The sequence below is a fragment of the Lasioglossum baleicum genome, chromosome 11, assembly GCF_051020765.1.
Source record: "Lasioglossum baleicum chromosome 11, iyLasBale1, whole genome shotgun sequence".
Taxonomy (NCBI): domain Eukaryota; kingdom Metazoa; phylum Arthropoda; class Insecta; order Hymenoptera; family Halictidae; genus Lasioglossum; species Lasioglossum baleicum.
The window spans coordinates 164,464-172,873 of NC_134939.1; positions in this window are offsets into that span (position 1 = coordinate 164,464).

Consider the following 8,410-nt stretch of genomic DNA (forward strand, 5'->3'; position numbering starts at 1 on the left):
TCGCCCTCGAAATTAGAATTTTTCCCGTGAGAGCCCCGAGCTTCCTCACGCGTCTCTTTTATAAAAAGCCTACCTCAAATCGTTTTTTACGGCGAGATTTCCGCAATGCTCGGGCACCAATTTGTCACGGCGTTTATTTCCCTGCGGACAGAGGGATAACCGCCTTCGAGAAATTATGGCCTTGCGACCGGGCCACGCTCGGTCGCGCGACACGTGGTCCTCTCGAGACAAAAGATCTTCGCAGATTCGAACGGAACGACAAAATGATACACGGAATGAACGGGCGCCAGGTACGATACCGTACCACGCGAAATTCTCGAACGATTCGATCGGTTCTCAAAATGACGTCGAATCTGCGAACATCGTTTAGGCCGGTGACGGCCGCGAACAGGTCCAGGGAACCACGCGAGGAAAGGAACGGGGCATTCCCCGCGACGAGAACGTTTCTCACGGTAAATGAAGCTACTCGGTAGATCTCGGGCAAAATATAGTCGTTTATTAAAACGAGATGGTCATACAATCCGCCGGCCGCTGCCAGCGGTAGTCAATGGATTTGCCGGCGCGAACACGAAAGTGACGGCGGCTGTTCGGCCGATCGCGCGGAATAACTTCTATCGCGTCGAGCTCGGTCGTCACAGGACTTCGCGTGAATTTACAAGCCACGAGGGCACGAATTCGACCAAGCTCCGGTGACGTACGCGTTCCTAATTCGAGACTGGGCGAAACGTGCGAACGGTGAACGATACGAGACGAATACGGCGCGTTATCCTCCCGTGGAACGATCCGAGGGTACACCGAAGAATCACCGGGCGAATATCGTGGGTCCCGAATAGCTCGTGCACGAGGATTCGGCGACACACGATCCGCGGCCTCGCGAGCCTCTCAGGAGAGCGACTCCTGGTCAGCGGTAAACGCGGGGAAACACGCGGTACACCGCGGTACGAACTTTTCGCGAACTCAAATAACGTCCCCGAACCAACACGAACTGGTCACAAAAGATATCGAAATAAAGCCTGACCGGCACTTACCAATATCGCTGGGATGGCGGCTGTCGCAAAATTACTTTGTTATATCGCGGTCTAAAGGTTCGCACGTGTTAACCGTAAGTAGTCCTTCGACCCAGTGGCCCAGTTCGAGATGGTTCGGAACGCGGAAGCGAGTTTTCCCCCCACTCTCGTCTTTGGCGACGCTCGGGCCAATCACGTTGTTTCTGGGCGCAGGGACGACTCGATGACATGTCGGCCCGGGCCTTCGGTATTTTCTATTTTTCCGAAGCCCGGCCGATATTAGGCGGTAAGTCGGCATCCATGGATCCGAGCCGTTCCGGTGTAGCTCTCATGGCATTTTCCGGATGAGACGTCGACGAGGGTGGACTGCTGATCGTCCTTATGTTTAACAGCCTCGTCGCTTTCTCCGGGTTGACAGATCCGGGCTCGGTCCAATCCTCGCCGTCTTCCTCGCCAGCGGCGCCCTGTGATTGGTGTTCCGAGCGTCTTCGCTTGCAGCCTTCCGCCAATCGGCGGCCGGAGACAGGTATCGGGCTCCTTGCCGATTTCGGTGGTTTCTGAAAACTCTTGTCGCGCCCGGCGGCGCGACATTCAAATGCGATAATTCTATTCTCTGGGCGTTCGGATGTCCCAGGGAGAGCGTTCGTTATAGCCGTTTCGTTATTACACCGCTTTTTCGGTGACCCGGTCTTTCGCCTAAGGTTCGGAGTGACGTAGGCTGAATCTGCCACGTCACAGTAGATGAAATTGATAGTTGTTGGAAAATTTTTTAAATTGAAAATGTCAATATATGATTTCTCCTTTATTAAAATCATTAAGGAAAGGGATGACATTCTTTTGAGTTTCTATTTCTTGTAATCAACGCTGACGTTTTTTATTTTGCACAAAGACCCGCTGTCTATCCGTAACACATCGGGCGGGTGGCCCGAACGTGGTCGACCTCGTCGGGCGCGTTCGGACAGAAGCGGACAATAATAACTCGCTCTCTTTTGTGGCAGCTAATTTCCTACATTTGCCACAAGATGGACAGATAGTCAAAGAAAGACCTTTCTCGCTGCTACCTGATCCGTCACCGATCTCTATATATACAGTCTTAAACCGCCTTCCGATATCGCAGCGTCTCGGGCAGGGCCCGCCTTACTGATGAGTCCTCTAGCGGTTCAGGACTGGTCGGTCAGAGCTGTGACAAACCTTTTTTGGCCATTCCGTCGCAATCCAGGGGGTGGTCGGGTGGTCCTTGCAGCGACCCGTGCAGCTATTGGGTCGCTGCAAGGGTCGCTGCACGGGTCGCTGCCAGGATCGTCACCGCCGGGTCGCCACAGCGCGACAACCCGATGAATTCTGCGTTAAAATCGAATAACTTTCGATAGAAAAGAGCTAGAACGATGAATTTTTTTTAAATTAAAGCTCAAACTTTGCAGAATATGGGAAAAGTAGGGAAATGATGGTACGAACGTTTTTTAACCTTGACAAAATTCGTTAAACCTGCACAATTTCAATAAAACTTTTTTGCAACATGCTGTACAACATTTCCCGTAGATTCTTCCACGCTTATTTCAAATCTGGTCTCAGAATTTGTCTACCACCTCAGGATTTTATAAAAAATCGAATTTTTTGTCAACGAAACAAATGAAATCATATTTTCGTTGAAATCCGATTGAGCTACACTTTTTTTTTGGTGGTTTTATTAGGAAAGGATTGGGCTATTGCAAAATTATTTTTTTAACCTCGACCATCAACTGTATGGAGTCGAAAAATTTAAGCTAATTCGTTTCTTACGTCTTTTTCGATGAGCCGTCACACAGTGGTCTGGATTGGAAAATCGTGTGCTTTTCTGCCCAAAAACGAACATTCTCGTATCGATATCTATAAACATTGCTTCCCAAATGTTCACAGACCTCGGAAATGAAGAAAATAATACAATTTAATAAATATAATAGTTGCAATAAACATTGAAAATAGGACATTTTAAGAGGAGGATTTTTCACGAGAAAAATTGCTTCTCTGTGATGCGGTGCCCTGACGTTCCTATTTAATATTATCCCTCGCTTTTTTTTTTATATTGAAGAGCAGACTTTCGTGATAAAAATCATATCTTTCTATTATTTATTAATGTAAATACTCTATTTATATAATAATGCTCAATGCCGTAAGAAAAATTTGTGAAGTCCTTTCCATTTAAGATAGTATATCTTTAAAGTTTAGCCGAGTTTAGCTTTCTAATTAATTGGAATATTTTTAGTACACCTTCCTTCTAAATAATCATGAAAAAATTAATTCCGCCCCTCTCCGCCCGCACAAATTATTATTGTTTAAAACCATTAAAGTTGGATGCGGTATCGCATCAATTGCTGAAACTCAAGGGTCGTTGAATATGAATCTGATGTCAAAATTAAAAAAACAAAATAGCGGTCGGGTATGTGAAAAAATTATGTATTTTCGCAAATATTTGGTAATAGAATGTTTGCGAGGTATATTGTTGGTACAAATTATTATCAGATGACTTCACATAGCGAAAAATGTAAGATTTTAGTGTTAAATATTGCATCCGAGGTCATTCTTTAGTATGAAAATATAATAGAAGTTTTTCAATTCTATTTCGTTCTGATATTTCGTTCACCTCTAGTAAAATAAAGATATAAGGTAGTAGGCTCGTTTCGTTTTTTAATCATTATAAATTATTATAAAAAATATCTTTGACACGCTTGTAATGCGTTTTTACCTTTACAGTAATTTTTTTTGTGTATGTTGATTGCAACAAGATTTCTCAAATTTATATTTTACGTATTCCATAAAACGTTACACATGTGTGAAACATAAATATAAAAAATACATATTTAGAAAGTAAAAAATAGTATGTACGATTATATTCCAAAAAATTTTTTTTAAATCAAAAATATCAATGAAAATTTATAAAAAATTATTGTTTAACAAATGCAAAAAATATTTAATTACCTATAGTTAAAAATGACTATTTTTTAAATATTTTTAGTGAAAATTTCATTGCAGTATCTCTACTGGTTCAAAAGTTATAACAAAATGGCACACGATTTTCCAATCCAGACCACTGTGCGTCAGTGATTTACATTTTGAAAAAAATATGTTTACATTCCTTGGAGTTTCCACTGTAAAATGAGCCCTTCAAAAGAAATGAAGATATAAAAATTGGCGTCACAAGGAGCTGGCAACGAACGCTGTATGCGACTAAATAACCCCATTTACACCTCGAGAATAATATTAGCAATCAGTCTTGGCCAACGATACCTTTTTTAGTGAAAGGTAACAACCCTGGAACAGACATTTTCTGACGTAAGGATCGACAGCGTCTGTCCTGAAATTACATATTTCATTCACGTAGTGAAAAACATTTTAGATTTGTCTATGTTCAACAAGTAATCCACAATACATTGCCTCGTAAGTACGAGCGATAGCGGAACAGCAGTGGGTTAGGATACGATACCGTTACCGCCCACTACATACTACGCAATTGTAGGGGATGGCGGCAAGACGCCAACACGCATGGATTCGAACTGGTGACATTGTACTTGGTGTAAGCCTGAGAAGAAGGTTCCCAGGCAGGATTACGGTGAAGTGTCTAGGTGTGAATGCGCGGACGATTGGATCAGAGTGGAGGAGGCAGGACTTGTTTCACACGCATTTTCGGCTGTATTGAAATACTTATTACAGCGGTCACACATACTACGCAGCGTGCGCCATCGAAGTCAACACATTGAGACTACGGGCGCGCGGCTAGGGTCGGGCTAGGCAGACCCAGGCAGACCCAACCCGGTAGGCTCGATTTCTTTCAGTGCCGTTCCCGGGGCTGTTCTCTATAGAGAGATTTATGACAGATCATTACTATTGAGCTGGAAGTCGACACTTCCTCGACCAACACGTTTTGACTGTAATTTTCAAATCACTCGACGAAGTCGAGCCACTCTCGGGCCGCTTGATATGTCACGAATAGACTGCGGATCTTTATGCATTTATAGCAAACTTGAGTAGATGAAATTGATAGTTGTTGGAAAATTTTTTAAATTGAAGATGTCAATATATGATTTCTCCTCTATTAAAATCATTAAGGGAAGAGATGACATTCAATTTAGTTTCTATTTCCTGTAATCGACGCTGACATTTTTTATTTTGCATAAAGATCCGCAGTCTATCCGTGACACACCATCGGGTGGCCCGGTGGCCCGAGAGTGGCTCGACTTCGTCGAGCGCGTTCAGACGTCAGACAGAAGCGGACAAGTTCGTGGGAACGCAGAATTGAATCTCGAGTAGCGCGAAAACTCGCTCGCCCGAACTTGTCCGATTCTTTCCGAACCCGCCCGACGAGATCGAGACACTCCCGGGCAGCTCGAAACCCCTTGGCAGCCCGATGCACTCGGGTAGCTTGAAACGCGCTCGAGCCGAAAAAATTATAAATTTCAACACTCTACACCTACCGAACCTTAAAAGTAACTGGTAAATGTTTCTTTGTATGAAAATGATGAGATTGATTTTATTTAGACTTTATGCAGCTCTCCTTGTAATATGTTAATGTATTAGCTCGTTCGGAAAGTCATTTCGTTTTCTCCTTTGCTGAAGAAACAATTCAATTCAATTTGATTTCTATTTCTTGCAATCGATATAGTAAATTTTTATTTTGCATAAAGATCCGCAGTCTATCCGTGACACACCATCGGGTGGCCCGGTGTCCCGAGAGTGGCTCGACTTCGTCGAGCGCGTTCAGACGTCAGACAGAAGCGGACAAGTTCGTGCGAACGCAGAATTGAATCTCCAGTAGCGCGAAAACTCGCTCGCCCGAACCCGTCCGACGAGATCGAGACACTCCCGGGCAGCCCGATGCACTCGGGTAGCTTGAAACGCGCTCGAGCCGAAAATTATAAATTAAGTTTCTTTTCCCTTCTAGGACACATTTTTTTTTGCACGAAGACGTTTCAACCCTCTACGCCTACCGAACCTTAAAAGTAACTGGTAAATGTTTCTTTGTATGGAAATGATGAGATTGATTTTATTTAGACTTTATGCAGCTCTCCTATTGTAATATGTTAATGTATTAGCTCGTTCGGAAAGTCATTTCGTTTTCTCCTTTGCTGAAGAAATAACATTCAATTTGATTTCTATTTCTTGCAATCGATGTAGTCAATTTCTACTTTGCAGAAAGATTCGCAGTCTAGTAATGACACACGGAAGCATTGCCATCCCTACACGATAAACGAAATTACTTTCCGAACGACCTGATAGTATGTAGCAGAGAGTATATGAGAGTGCTCACGCCCGGGTTTTGGCCGTGCCGCTTTTGTCTCCACATCATGTTTAGCCTGGAACAGCTCCTACATCATCTTTAGCATGGAACAGAACCTACATCATCTTTAGCAAGAAACAGAACCCACTTTACTGTTAGCACATCTGACGACATCTGCGTCGCTCGAATATTTCTCTTACGCCCTCTAGGATATATTCTGACTGGAGTGAGAAACAGGAGGCCACCAGAGGCCACCACGGAAGACACTGTATCGTGTTAGCAACGCGCCCGCGCGCTACACTCACTAGCGTACCTTTACTATATCCGTGTGCGCTGCTTGTGCGCTTATGCCAGCCACAATCTATTTTTAGCACTTGCCATGTTGCCATGTTGTATTGCTTTACGGCGGAAGCGAAACTGAAATTCGGCTGTCGAGCCGTCGAGCGTATGAATCGCAATCTGGAGCTAGCATTCGAGTCCCCGTGCAGCGGGGATTTTTTTAAAATTTAATTGTTCATTACTTTTTTCATTACTTTTTTAATTACATTTTTTAACCTTCCAAAAAATTAAAAATGTAAAAACTATGTTCAAAATATGTATTCATTTTAAATAGAAACGTTTTGTTACTGTCATAATTGCATTAATAAAAATTGGTATATGATCGAGAACAGGTTGATGGTATTTATTTGGACTGATTGGAGAATACGAAAATGCAGGAAGTATTTTTTAGTTTATGAATCAATTTGTAGATTTATTAGTTGTCAAACAAATAATAAAATAAATTGTATAATATATATAAATTGATTTTATACTAGCATACACAAGTTTATTTATTAAAAAATACAGTCATAACTATAATTATAATATAATAGAATTTCATAAAATGTATATTGAGGTTATTGCAAACTCATCTTTTTTCGCAATGATGCTCTAATTTCATTGCTTCTCTCGAATGTCCATTTCCTTCCGAGACAGTGGCGTTTTTAGGTGTAAATAAAAAATGTTGATATAATTATATCAATTTTAAAATATATCATAATTAAACTACAATTATTCTAATAACGTGGAATGTAGTACATATTATGTTTTAGTTACCCGGATTTTCTTCTTCGACGTTAACACTCTTTACTGCTTCTCGTAATTTACGTATATGCAACATTAGGGTGGACCTTATTTTTCGACCATGAAATTTTTTTGGTCCCGTAAACCAGAATTGTGACAAATGTTGAGAAAATGGTCTGGAAAAATTTTGGGGCCGTTTGGATCATGGGAAAATGAGTTTTTAATGGAAAATGAGAATTTTTTAAATCATGACATAAATAGACGTTATGATATATCGTTGAATTTGTCTTTTTTCTCTTTAAGAATCCACATATAGCATAAACAGTTGTTGATAGAAAAAAACATCCGTGACCTTGAAAACTTTAAATAATGACTTTGAAAAAATTTTTTTTCTTTGACACTATATCCACCTCCTTATATACTACAACTTTTGTTTGAAGAGTTTTTTCATATATGTATATATAACTGACAGAGATATTATATATAAATAAATTCATTAATACGCTCCAATCTACAGAAGAACAAGAAAGCGAGCTAATAAAAACGTGGTAAAAATAGTTCTAATATCGGAAAAAGAAGATATTATGAATAATAAGTAGTCTGACTGAAACATGGACTGAAGGTGGTCAATGATGCCGCTGAACGGGGCGTTAAACTAATGGAGGATCATAATAAAATTTTATCTAGAAACAAAGAGGAGAAATAATATATGTATACTATACAAACTGTGATGGAATGTCGAAAGCAGTATCCTGACGCCCCACAAAGCAGAATTTGTCAAAGGATTTGTAAATATTTTTTAATATAGCGAGAAACACCTGATCAATCCCTACATGATTAATTGCATTTTTAAGAGGCATTGAAGACTGCTTGTTAACTGGGAGTTATTAAATTTTTCATTTTCCTCAGAGTCAGTAAGTTCTTTATTTTTTTCAAAGTCATTAAGTTTTCCATTTTTCTTGGAGTTATTAAATTTTTCATTTTCCTCAGTGCCGTCAAGTTTTTTCATAGAGTCATTGAAGTTTCCATTTTTCTTGGAGTTATTAAATTTTTCATTTTCCTCAGCGTCATTAAGTTCTTTATTTTTCTC